Source organism: Euprymna scolopes, chromosome 22 (assembly GCF_053919585.1).
Source record: "Euprymna scolopes isolate OS-2025 chromosome 22, ASM5391958v1, whole genome shotgun sequence".
In the NCBI taxonomy this organism is placed as follows: domain Eukaryota; kingdom Metazoa; phylum Mollusca; class Cephalopoda; order Sepiida; family Sepiolidae; genus Euprymna; species Euprymna scolopes.
The window spans coordinates 43,506,081-43,519,779 of NC_136503.1; the positions used below are offsets into that span (position 1 = coordinate 43,506,081).

A 13,699-nucleotide genomic window follows, 5' to 3' on the forward strand; every position below is an offset into this window, starting at 1 on the left:
CTTTTGTTTCGTTTTGAATCAATGAACTGACCTTGGTGGCAACAGTACTCTGTGCCGAGTTGCATGCAAATATGATCAGAAGCCTTGTTTCACCTGATGGTTTGAAACAAAGCCAATGTTTCATGTCGAGATGGTGGAAACAATGTACACGCTGAGTAGAGTAACATTCAATATTTGAGGAATTCCTTTGTAGTTTCCTATATTTAGCCTCATTCTGTATTGAGAGACAATGGATACCGCCCTGTCAAGATGCTTGTACAATGACGTGGGTGGTATTCTAGAATTTGAACCCGCCCTTACGTCAGTAAACTCATTTTCTCAAACATATCTGCCTTTGTATTATGTACGTAATATTCTGCTTGTTATTCCCTTAGTTAGTCCGTACGTCATACGGCATAATTGCGTTGACACACTGGTTTTCGTCAGATCACCAAAGTTAAGCAACGTTGAGCCTGGTTAGTACCAGATGGGGGACCATTTGGGAATTCTAGGCGCTGTATGTGCTCTCCGCTTATCTCAGTATTTGTTTCCAGTCGTCCTGTACATACACTTCACTTGCCATTGGTATCTAACAATGTCGTCTCAGGAAAGGTGTGATTGTAGATCGCGCACCTCCTGCCACAAATATTTCACGTGCAGGCACTCCTTCATGGGTATCCATAATCTGTCAAAGACCGAAGATTAAACTGCTTTATAAAAGACCAAATTCGTGAAATTTGGCTTTAACAAGGCCAACCTGATAACACTGAACAAAAATGAGTGACCTTCCTTTGATGTAACCTCATTTTGAATATCATTATAACAATAATATATGATCATTGTTGTAATGGTGTGAGAAAGGAACCTGAAGTAATTTCGACATGTAGTCATTCTTCAGGAAAGAAAGGAGTCAGCGAAACGTTACATGAAAAGGGGACATTCGAAAGAAACAGGGCAAAAAAGTAAAAACATTATCTGTCAGGAGGTGCTGGCCTAAAGGAGTAAATTAAAGATTGTTTGTTACAATGTGATTTTATTTTTTGTATTGAACTATGTAGCACAATATTACTTTTTGGAGTATTTATTATTTATTAATTTATCTCCTTTGGGTCAGTTTTATATTTAAAATAATATGGATACTATTTTCATGAAAATGTTGATAAACTCATATTTGCTGTGTGCTTTTTACACAGAAATCACCCCTTACTAAGGCCTGGAGGCTATTCGAGGATAAGGGTTAATGGGTATACATTAGTCAATGTGATTATAGTGTAGTAAACATAAGTAGTGGAAATTTTGTAAATCGGATTACTTAGGGGGATGGTTCATCAAGAACTTGTTTACATTGGACTTGAAGACAATCAGATTGTAGTCAACTGGAAAGCAGGCAATCGGAAGAGAGTCCTACAGGTGTGCAGTTCTAAGAAAGAAGCTTTGTTCATGGAATCTACATTTAGGTCTAGGCACAGATAAAGAGTGTGGAAAATTATTGATAGTGGTTTTGTCTAGACGAGTGTTTTTTGTGAAAGTTTGGCGAGGGGGGGGACTATAGATTGAAGCTCAGCTGAGCACTTGCCATCAAAATAACAGAAAAGCAGAGACAGGATTGTTTTGTTTTTTTTGTCAAACAAAACCAAACTGCTAGTTTGTATTATTCTAACTACTGTTCTCATGTTGGATGCTGTTCTCACAAAGTTTTGGCTTATGTAACCTCCGAACTTCTCCAGGCGCATTTGTATCAAAGATGGCATAAAGATTCTCGAGTTCAACAAGAGGTTGAAACAAGCGAGTGAGAATAACATTAAAGTCGAGAATTATAGTCCAAATAATCTAAATAATGCAAATCATTCATCCTCATCTCAAAATTTCTGAAAATTATCTCGGATGTTCGTCCAATGATAACGGATATGTCTTGGAAAGGGATAAATTCGTTTGAATAGCTGAGTGGTCTTGGAAACAGTAATCGAGTAATACAATCAAGTAAGTCGCCTTAACGAACAGTTTTTTGTATTCGTAGCTGTTAATATACTTAAGCTTTGGGCTTTAGGCATATATATTTCTATGTCTCCCTTAGGCTAGCAGTCCGTATTTATGGCTTACACCAGCCAATCATATTCTTGTGAGAAGGAACCCGGATGTATTCATATTCATTATATCATTAACCAGGGTTGGAGCTTGGTTGATAGTGAGGGACTTGTTAGATTGGAGACTCTGTTTTTAGATCTTGTATAAAGGAAGAGACTAGTAATAGATCCACCATCTCAAATGTGGCAACAATACCCCAAGCATCGGCGAATGGTGGCTTTGTAGAGATGTAGGATACGCTCAGGTGTGAGTAATTTTCTAACATGGTAGAGGAAACCCATCTTCTTTACACCAGCCTTAGCAGTATCTTCAATGAATTTGTTCCAATTCATGTTTCCTGTGAATTAAAATGCTTTTTCTAACTTAAGCTTAACTGAGCAACAAACAAACCAACAAAGACCTTTATATAGATATGTGGGCAGATAGTGCTCCTCATAAAAATGTGCAGATGCTATTTTATACTTAAACGTGACAAACCAACAAAAACATGATTTTAAATGTTTTTATGGAAGTTACTCCAGACAAGGCACGGAGCCACCTGATGTAAGGAGTTAAAAAAAAAATAAAACAATTCGAGGTCAAAACTTGGTAAGGAATATGTATTTTTAGATTCTGACATCAAAAACAGGATATTCTTTCTCTTTGTTAGAAACATCGTTCATGGAATGTGAGATCTAAAGGACAAAATAAGGGAATTGTGATAGGTACAATGGACAATGGATAGAATCTTTTTTAGAAATGTCCGGATGAATCTAAAATAACACAGGTCTATTCAACTTGCACATTTACTAATGAAAACGTTATTTCAAATTTAACCACAATAAACAAACAGACGTCCGGCAAGGTGCCGCTGAGAGCACTCGTTCTTGCTTTGAAAAAGTTCAAAATAAATTTCGCAATCTAGTTGGAGATGACCTCTTCAGTTCTCCACAGCACCTTTCTCACGATAGCGCTATTGCTAACTTTTCTTGACTCTATTATTATTTTCATGGAAGATGCTCGACTGAGCTCCAATCTCTGGTTCCTCTTTGTAAGACCTACTCTGCATGAACTCGTCTCACTACCACCATTTTAAAGAAATTTTGTTTGTCCCCCATGTGCCTAACATCAAACAGAATTTTCATGGAGTTTTTTTTCCAAGAATTTCCCATCCATGGAATACATTGCCACCAGGTTATGAAATCAAAAATCCCTTTCTTGGGGCTTACTTGAGCTCTATATGATATACAATTTTTTTTTTCATTTTCTTTCTTTGAAGATTGTAATGCTGGGTATGGGGTAGCCAAACCAGCTGCCAACATTGCCCTGCTTTTTATTGAAACCAACCGAGAGCTCTTTTTAGTATTCCTGCTGTTCCCTTAATTGCAATTGTCTGGATCTCTTTTGCACTTGGTTCACCAGGAATATTAGTTAAGTAGGACTTCAGGTTCTTCTTTATAAGCCCTGTAGCACCTATAGTAACTGGTATGATTGATATCTCCCAACGATTCCAGTTTCTTTTCATATCATACATGAGACCGATATGTACGGATATTAAGGTGTTCTATTAAATTGTTTTTAACGCAAATGTTGAGTTAAAAAAGTTAATAAAGTTAATAAAGAAGTAAAGAACATTAATTTTTCTTTCATTAATTGATCAGTTAAGTGTGTTATAGCATATCTTCCTTGTGGTCTCTTAGTCTTACTGAATTCCATGAAAAGAATTCATCTAGTCTGGTGGATAACCAAGTTTAGTGTTGTTACAATAGACCTCATAACTTAGAGAAGCTGTGCTATCCCTCTTATAAGCCAAGGAGATCTTATTTTGGGCCTTAAAATACTATGTTATTTTTAATATTGGATCAGGGTTTACTCGTAGGAGAAAGTATCCTCATGTAAAATTGTTCAGAGACCTTAGGCACTCGAGGATAGTTTCAAGCATTCAAGTTTTCTCCTATGTGTGTATGTGTATATGCAAGTCCTGTTAGTGGTATAAAGTCACTTAAGCAAAACAAAATGGCGAGTACAAAGTGTTCAGGCAACGTCTGCAGAGATCCATAAAAAAAAAACTATCTAACAACATTTTAACTAGACCTGCACAAAGCATAACAACTTATTACATATAAAAATACACGTACCTACCCGGTGTTGTTCGGGAATAAAAGAAAAAACATGATATACTTGTTTATGAAAGGAAAAGGAACATATATATATATATATATATATATATATATATATATATATATATATATATATATATATATATATATATATATATATATATAATTTTTTAATTTTTTATTGAGCCCATAATAAATTTACATTATTGTTTCCATTGGACTTTCACCCCAAGAGATGGGGTAGAGTACCAATTTCATCCACCTATAAATTCCGATGAAATTGGTACTCTATCCCATCTCTTGGGGTGAAAGTCCAATGGAAACAATAATGTAAATTTATTATGGGCTCAATAAAAAATTAAAAAATTATATACCGCTCTATTAACATATCGAGCACTTTTATCGGATTTTTTTTACCTTATTTCCCTTGAAAAGAAATATATATATATATATATATATATATATATATATATATATATATATTGAAATTTTGAAATACTTTCAGATTACAAATCCTTTAATACTGTAAACTTAAAATCCATATCAATATTAATTTATGACTCCCTATAAACATTTCCTATGATGAGATGAGACATTTATTGGAAATCCATGGATCAAGGAAAAAAATTTGAATTTTTGTATTCCTTGTCGAATAATCAATTTGTTGTAAATTTTTAATTAAATTTAATTTAATTCGAAATTTTCATTTATATATATATATATATATATATATATATATATATATATATATATATATATATACTAGAATTTCAGCCCGGCGTTGGCCGGGTGTTTGGAGGTGTATGCTGAGCAAAAACAAACAAAAAAAAGGGTTAAATCGTTTTAATTTTGACCTCTATTATAACCCCTTAAAATTTATTGTTTTGGGCTCAAATTCAGTTATTAAGTTAGATCCATGTCCAAGGAAGCTATATCTAAAATTTCAAGTGTTTAGACCCAAAATTGTCGGAGGAGTTTTGTAGAGTTCTCAAAGGTAAATTGTTGACTTTGACCCCTTAACAGCCAAATTTCTGGTAAAAAAACGATCACATCGATTTTCCCAAATCTCAGTACCCTGTATACCAAATTTCGACTCTGCAGACTAAAAATTGACAAAGTTATTGCGTAGGGAAATGTACACAGACAGACAGACACACAGACACGTTCACTTTTATAGATATACTATCGTAGTGTACCCGGCGTTGCCCGGGTGTTTGGAGGTGTGTGTGTTGGGGGGAGGAGGGGAGGTAGATCAAAACAACCTTGTTTAAAAAAGAAAAACGTTGGCCGGGGTGTTTGGAGGTGTAAAAAAAAAAAAAAAGTGTTAGTAGAAAGGTAGGCTTGAACCCCAAACTTTTGATACGGAGATGGAAAAGAAATGGAAAAAAAAACCCTGCGACCTAACCATCTCGACCACGACAATAAATGAATAGATATGTGTGTTAAGTTGACGTTTATAAAGTAAAATTAACAGGTGCGAGAACGTTAAGGCACGTGATGTTTGACCTAGTTTTGCGCTAGAAGCCAGTTTCTGTTTTCCCCGCTACGCGGCGATCAAAAAATATCTTGAAAATAGCTTATAAATTATAAATTAAAGATAGTTACGACCTGAGTGCCTTAGTCATAGATATTATTATTTAGACAGCATATAAAAAGTTTTAAGAAGGAGCAAGCCAACCGAAAATCATGGCCAAAAAAGCCTTTTGTAGACATACACAAAAAGCGAACACACATGTATACAGACATACATACATTTTCGCTTTTATATATATATATAGATGGATAGACTAGCATTTCAGCCAGGCGTTGCTTGGGGTGTTTGGATGTGTATGTTGAGCCAAAAAAAAAAAAAAAAGTGTTAGTAGGAAGGCAGGCTCAAACCCGTACTGCAAAGGAGGAAAGGAACAGGAAAAAAACCTGACGTCTAAGCTGTTACGACCACCGCCAAACCGGAAGTGACATTTTTTTAAATTAAGGCTAAACAATCAAAAGGAGAGGATGACTTTCAAAAATATCGGCGAAAAAAGTGACCCTTCCCCCTTGTAGAAAAGTGCCCAATTTAAGATAAAGTTATTAATGTTTTTAGCCAATTTTTCGATATTTGGCGTCGGAAAGGCCGAACTTCAAAACGAAACTGATTTTGAGAAAATCCGTCGTCTTTGTCGAAAGTGTTGGACAGACATGCAAATATACATACATACATACATACATACATTATATATTGGTAACTAAAAAATTTTACCTAAACCGATTAAAAAGCTTGCCCTATCTCTGAATACCCTTAATGTAAAATTCCAAATGTTTAGATTACAAAATGAGTAATTTGGTAGAGGTCAAATTTTTTTGTAACTTTGACCCCTATTATGACCCCTTAAAATGTATTGTTTTGGGCCCAAATCAAGTTATTAAGTTAGATCCATGTCCAAGGAACCTATATCTAAAATTTCAAGTGTTTAGACCCAAAATTGTCGGAGGGGTGAACAGCCAAATTTCTGACCGAAAACCAATCACATAGATTTTGCCAAATCTCAGTACCCTGTATATCAAATTTCGAGTCTGTAGACTAAAAATTGACAGAGTTATTGCGTAGGGAAATGTACACAGACACACAGACACACAGACAAACAGACAGACACGTTCACTTTTATAGATAGATAGATAGATAGATAGATATCTACAAGAAATAATAACTACAAGAAACCTTCTCTGCCACCAATAGCAATGGCCAGTGACTCCCTGTCTGAGAGTACATCTTTCAAACTGCTTGGCCTAACGTTCACAGGAAACATGAGCTGGAACAATTATATTGAAAACATTGCCAGGGCCGCTGCAAAAAAGTGCTAGAAAACTACTGACACCTGAAAGTATCCTGTATCTCTATAAGGCCACCATTCGCTCATGTATGGAGTATTGTTGTCACATCTGGGCTGGTGCGTCTACTACTAGTCTCTCGCTCCTAGACAAGGTTAAAAAGAGTTGCCAATCTGATAAACCCTGAACTGGCATCTAAGCTTCAGTCTCTGTCCCATCGACGAAACGTTGCATCCCTCTGCTTGTTCTACAAGTATTTTAATGGTGAATGCTCTGACGAACTGCAGACACTTGTGCCCCCACGACACAGACACCCTCGACAAACCCGACAGGCAACTAAATCCCACCCCCACACAGTAGAGATCCCTAGATGTAAAAGATCTTTCTACTCCAGTAGTTTCTTCCCCAGAACCGCTAGACTCTGGAATTCCATTCCAGGATCCTGCTGCCCTAACTGTACTGACATGCAGAAGTTCAAGTGCAACGTGAACCGACATCTTGCTGCCCAAATCCCTACATAGTGCCCCAGTAGTTGCTGCCCCTGATAGTAGCCCCCTACACCAAAGTGGCAATGTGCCTTGTTTGGGGTGAAAATATAATAAAAAAAAAAGATATGTTTAACAAAAATATATACGTATACATAAATATATATGGAAACAATTTTGTGTTTACTATAAACTTTTTTCGCAAATATTGTGCAAGTATAAATCATGTAGAATAACTGCATGAATATAATTACATGTAATAGTTAACTAAAGATGATTATCCTATTAAAAACCGGAGCAACTAATAGGAAATTAATTAAAATGAATGTTTAAAAGAATATGCAAATTAGCTAGATCGTTTGCTAGTGAATGCAATTCCACAAGTAAGATATAAAAAAAATTATATTTTCTGTTTAAATAAATAGAAAAGAGGGTTTTTAATATGAATATCAATACACACAAAAGAAAACTGAATTTATAGGAGTATAGATAGATACCTCAAGGAGAGATTCAGTCTAATTGCATGCAATAACTTCCCTTTAGTCTATTTCAGTAAGTATGGGAAAATGTCTCCACTATAACCGTTTTCTTAGCCGGAATATATATTTTCAGAAATAAAAATATAAACATTATGAGCACTATTATAATAATAGATAACAGATAGATCTGTCGTGTGTGTTTCACATATACACCTCTTCTTGCACAGACTTATGTTCCTTTAAAAGAGATTTCCACCCAAATCCAGTGTCCCACTAGCTGCTGCTACTGCTGCCGAAATGGTTCAGTGTCTGACACAAAATGTCTTCAAGGTAATCGCTGCAGAAAGAACAAGAGCAAATAAGTTCCTTTCGCCTCCACCTACCTTGCACCTCCACTCCAACAATTTTCACTCATTGCCCCTCCATCTGCTACCACCACCATCTATGACATTCTTCTCTCGAGTCATTCCATACAACCGTGGGATATGTACCATTATAGAAATAGTGTCCGTGTTTCTTCTTTTAGGTGTTGGGTTTGAGATTTTAAGGAGCGTCATTATTATCTTTTCATGTTTTAAGTTTGAAGTTTACAGGTTTTATGGGGAGGAGTCATTATTCTGAGTTAGACATTTTAATGTTTTAATAAAATGCTTTATTCATTTATTTGTTAATTTATTTACTTTTTTTAGCATATTTTATTTAATTTCGGAGGAAGGAGTTATTATTTTTATATTTTCTGTGTGGTATTTACGATTTTATATAGAAGAGCCGTTACTTATTTAGACCTCCCCCTCCGAGCCAATTATGCTTTGTTTATATATATATATATATATATATATATATATATATATATATATATATATATATATACTAGCATGGGCGTCCAGCGTTGCTCGGGTGTTTGGATGTGTATGTTGAGCCAAAAAAAAAAGTGGTCGTAGGAAGGCAGGCTGGAACCCGTACTGCAAAGGAGTAAAAGAACGGGGTAAAACCTAACGTTTATGCTGTTACGACCACCGCCAGCTGAAAGCGACATTTTTTAAAATTAAGGCTAGACCATCTAAAGGAGAGGATTACTTAAAAAAATATCGGCCAAAAAAGTGCCCCCCCCCCTGTAGAAAAGTGCCTAGTTGAAGGTGAAAATATTACTGTTTTTAGCCAATTTTTCGATATTTGTCGTATGAAAGGTCGAACTTTAAAACGATACTGATCTTGGTAAAATCCGTCGCTTCTATTGAAAGTTTAAGGCAAACATGCAAACAGACATCCATACATGCATACATTTATATATTGGTAACTAAAAATTTTCGACCCAAACTGATGAAAAAGCCTGCCCTATGTCTGAATACCCTTTATGTAAAATTTCAAATATTTAGACCAGAAATTGTCTGAGTAATTTGGAAGAGACCGCAGAGGTCAATTTCTTTTTAACTTTGACCCCTATTATGATCCCTTAAAATATCATTGTTTTGGGCTCAAATCAAGTTATTAAGTTGGATCCATGTCCAAGGAACCTATATCTAAAATTTCAAGTGTGTAGACCCAAAATTGTCGGAGGAGTTTTGTAGAGTTCTAAAAGGTCAAATCGTTGAACTTTGACCCCATAATCGCCAAATTTCTGGCCAAAAACCGATCACATCGATTTTCCCAAATCTCAGTACCCTGTATATCAAATTTTGAGTCTGTAGACTAAAAATTGACAGCGTTATTGCGTAGGGAAATGTACACAGACACACAGATACACAGATAAACAGACACGTTCACTTTTATATATATATAAATATATATATATATATATTATATTTTGTGTACAGAAAGTTGTTAGATAAGTCATTGGTACCGTCGATTTCAAGCCCAATAATTAGGACCGGGCTTGAAACCGACGGTGCTAATGACTTATCTCATCTAACAACTTTCTGTACACAAAATACAAAATATACAAAATATAAATACGCTCTTATTTTTCGGATTTTCCTTTTAATTCAGCATTCTGCTGGATTTTTTTTCCAAAATAACTAATCATATATATATATATATATTCGTGTTAGAAGGATTAATCAAAATCGGAATTAGGAATCGGAAAAATTGGAACCTTTTGGGGTATCAGAAGCTGTATCTGAATTAGAAAAATTAGTGTCTATTTTTCGATGCCAAAAACGAGTCCTTTAATTATCTGTTTTTATTTGATTTTGTTTGAAACAAAATCTTCCACTGCTAATAGTAATAATAAAATAATAAAATAGTATTTATTGATTTTAAACTACCAGTAAAAGTGAAATCTATAGATTACCTACCCCTTACAAGTTTGTTTGAACGTTTGAAAAAATATGTCCAAATTTAACATGGGTTTTATGGTGAAAGGAGATTTTTTTTAATTCAATTTTCACCCCAAACAAGTCACAGTGCCACTTTGAAGCAGGGGGCTACTATCAGGGACTTAATTAGCAGGGGCATTATGAAGGGAGATGAGTAGAAAGATGTTTTTTCACATTACGCTTGAACTTCTGCATGTAGGGATCTCTACTGTAAAGGAATGAGACTTAGTAGCTTATCAGGTTTGTCGGGGGTAGTTACGTCGAGGAGGTACAAGTGTTTGCAGTTCGTCAGAGCATTCACCATTAAAGTATTTGTAGAACAGGCAGAGGGATGCAACGTTTCGTCGATGAGACAGAGGTTGAAGCCTAGATGACAGTTCAGGATCTATCAGGTTGGCGACTCTCTTTTGAACCCTGTCTAGGAGCGAGAGACAAGCAGCAGATGCACCAGCCCAGATGTGACAACAGTACTCCATACATGGGCGAATGGTGGCCTTATAGAGGTATAGGATACTGTCAGGCGTGAGTAGTTTTCTAGCACAGTAGAGGGAGCCAACCTTCCTTGCAGCAGCCTTGGCAATGCTCTCAATGTATCTATTTCAGTTCATGTTCCCTGTAAACGTTAGGCCAAGGAGTTTAAAAGTACTTTCAGGCAATGTGTTCTTGGCCATTGCTATTGGTGGTAGAGAAGGTTTCTTGTAGTTATTGAACGAAACAAGCTTAGTTTTAGCAGCATTGAATGTGACCATCTATTTTTGTCCTCATTCCACTACAGATTGGAGATCATCCTCTAGTGTTTCTGCCATTTCCTTGGATATGTGTTCATTTGTTTTCCTCTCATATCTGTTATAAAGAGTGGTGTCATCGGCAAATATACCCATCTCCGAAACAATTTTATCAGGGAGGTCATTTATGAATATCAGGAATAATAGAGGTCCAAGGATTGACCCCTGAGGTACTCCCGCATTTATATCATATTGTTTAGATGTACAACCATCTAGGACAACTTGGATTTTTCTCTTACTTAAGAAGGATTTAATTACATTATGAATTCTTCCAGTGATTCCATATGATCTAATTTTCCTTAGAAGACCATCGTGGCATACCCTGTCAAAAGCCTTAGATATATCAAGGGCTACCGCTCTACCCTCTCCTGTTTTGTCGAATGAACGGTATATATGTTCAGAAACTACAGTTAAGATATCTGCTGTCGAACGGGCTTGCCTGAATCCATAGTGTTTGTCAGTCAGGAGTTTAGCAACTGTTAGGTGCTGGACTAGGGCTTGATTAACTAAGGACTCAAATATTTTGGCGAAAAGCGGGAGGAAGCTAATTTGGCGATAATTTAGTGGGTCAGTTCTTTCACCAGAATTCTTGAAGACTGGTACCACAGAAGCGGTTTTCCAGCAGTCTGGAAAGCAAGATTCGTTAAGGCATTTATTGTAAAGTTTGGAGAGAACTGGAGCAACCTCGGCAGAGCATTTTTTTAATAGCACAGCCGGGATGGGATTTGGTCCACATGCTTTTGAGGTGTCTAGGTTTTTTATAATAGCATGTACCTGAGAAGGGGTGATTTTCAAATCTAGTTTTTTTTTTTCAAATCGTCTCTGTTTGCAGAGGAAAATCAGGGAGGGACTGGTGTACCGGGTTCAGTGTGGAGTTTGAGGCAAACTGACTGGCAAGCAGATTAGCCTTGTCAGTTGCCGTGCAATCAACCTCATGATTGTTTGATAGTGGGGAATAGTTGACTGTCCATTATTTACTACGCTGTTGTAGATTTTCCAAAAAATCCCGGGTTCCTAATTTCTGTGCTTCGATGCGTTTTCTGTTGGTTTCAGAGTAATCTGTCTTAGCTGTCTCTATCACTCTCTTACAATTATTTCTAGCTTCTATATACTTCTGTTTAATTGAGCTGGACTTATGTCGGTTGAATCTGCGGAACGCATGCTGCCTTTGACAAATGGCAGCTGCACAAGCAGAAGTAAACCATTGGGGAGAGAATTTCCGTGCTTCAATTGCAGTTTTGAACCATTCAGTGGTCTCATTTGCACACTGTTCTGCTGGAAGAGTAAAGATAGTTTGCCATGGGGCATCTCTGATGAGTTCCCTGATGGCTTCCCAATCAGCCTTTTTGTAATACCTCGTTGTTTCGAGTAGTGGGTCTTCAGTTTTAAGGCGAGAATTTAGGCTGATTTCAACCATTATCACAGCGTGATCAGCATTTCCGAGTGGGCTCTGGGCATTTGTTGTACAGTCATTGGGAACCGTTGTCAGAAAGAGATCTAGAAGTGAGGCATGTTGATCTTGCTGGTCTGGGAAACGTGTCGGAAATGTAACCATCTGAGATAGGGAATGGGATATAGAGAAGCTATGTGTTGTGCTACCAGCTACGTCTGTGTGATTAGAGAATCCTAGCCAGTTACTGTGGTGAACATTGAAGTCACCAAATACATATACTTGTGCGATCAAGGGAGAGTGCTATATCTATGCTGTCTGAGACTTTGTTTATTAGGGTACAGTCTTGGGTTGAGGGAGAGCGGTAGAGAAAATACAAGTAGCTAATATTGTGTTGCATATTTAGTCTGAAGCACATAAAGGCTGGTTGTCTGATTCTAGTTTTATTTCTCTAGTCAGGGGGAACGTGTTACGAATATTTATCAGAATCAGAATCGGTAATTGTATTGGAATCGGGAATTTAGTGCGAAATCAGTAATTGTATCAGAATCGGGAAAAATATTGCAATCGTCCCATCACTAATATATATATATATATATATATATATATATATATATATATATATATATATATATATATATATATATATATATATATATATAAGCAGCCACAGTTATGTTGGATTCATATTTGTATGTTCCATCAGTATTTCTAGTTGTAGGAAAATGTGAAAGAGACATTGCAAGCCTGTCTCTGCTTTATCGTTATTTTCATGGCAAGTGCTCGTCTGAGCTCCAATCTATGCCCCCCCTCGCCAAACTTTCACGAGAAACACTTGTCTAGCTGAAAACACTATTAATAAATTCCCCTACTCTTTATCTGTGCTTAAACCTAAACGTAGATTCCATAAACAAAGTTTGTTTCTTAGAACGGCACACCTGTGGAACTGTCTTCTGTTTGCCCGCTTTCCAGTTAACTACAATATGGCTGTCTTCAAGTCCAATTCAAACAAGTTTTTGATGAGCCATTCCACTTAATTTCACAAATTTACCGAAATGATTACTCTGATTCTGATAGTGTACACTTTTTAACACTCGTCCTTGAGTGACCTCTGGGTCTTAATAAATGGGAATTCCTATGTAAAAAGAAAATCGGTAAAGATCCGCAAAATGGAAACAAAATAAAAGCAATAGTACATAATACATACTCTTTGTTTCATAATATATTTTCGAATGATGTAATCTACTTCAATCTAAAAAAAATTATTATCA

At 36.2% G+C, this 13,699-nt stretch overlaps 1 pseudogene; it reads left to right on the plus strand.

The window, feature by feature from the left end:
- The first annotated feature begins 386 nt into the window (after positions 1 to 386).
- Positions 387 to 503, plus strand: LOC145244238 (5S ribosomal RNA; annotated as a pseudogene).
- The last annotated feature ends 13,196 nt before the right edge of the window (positions 504 to 13,699 follow it).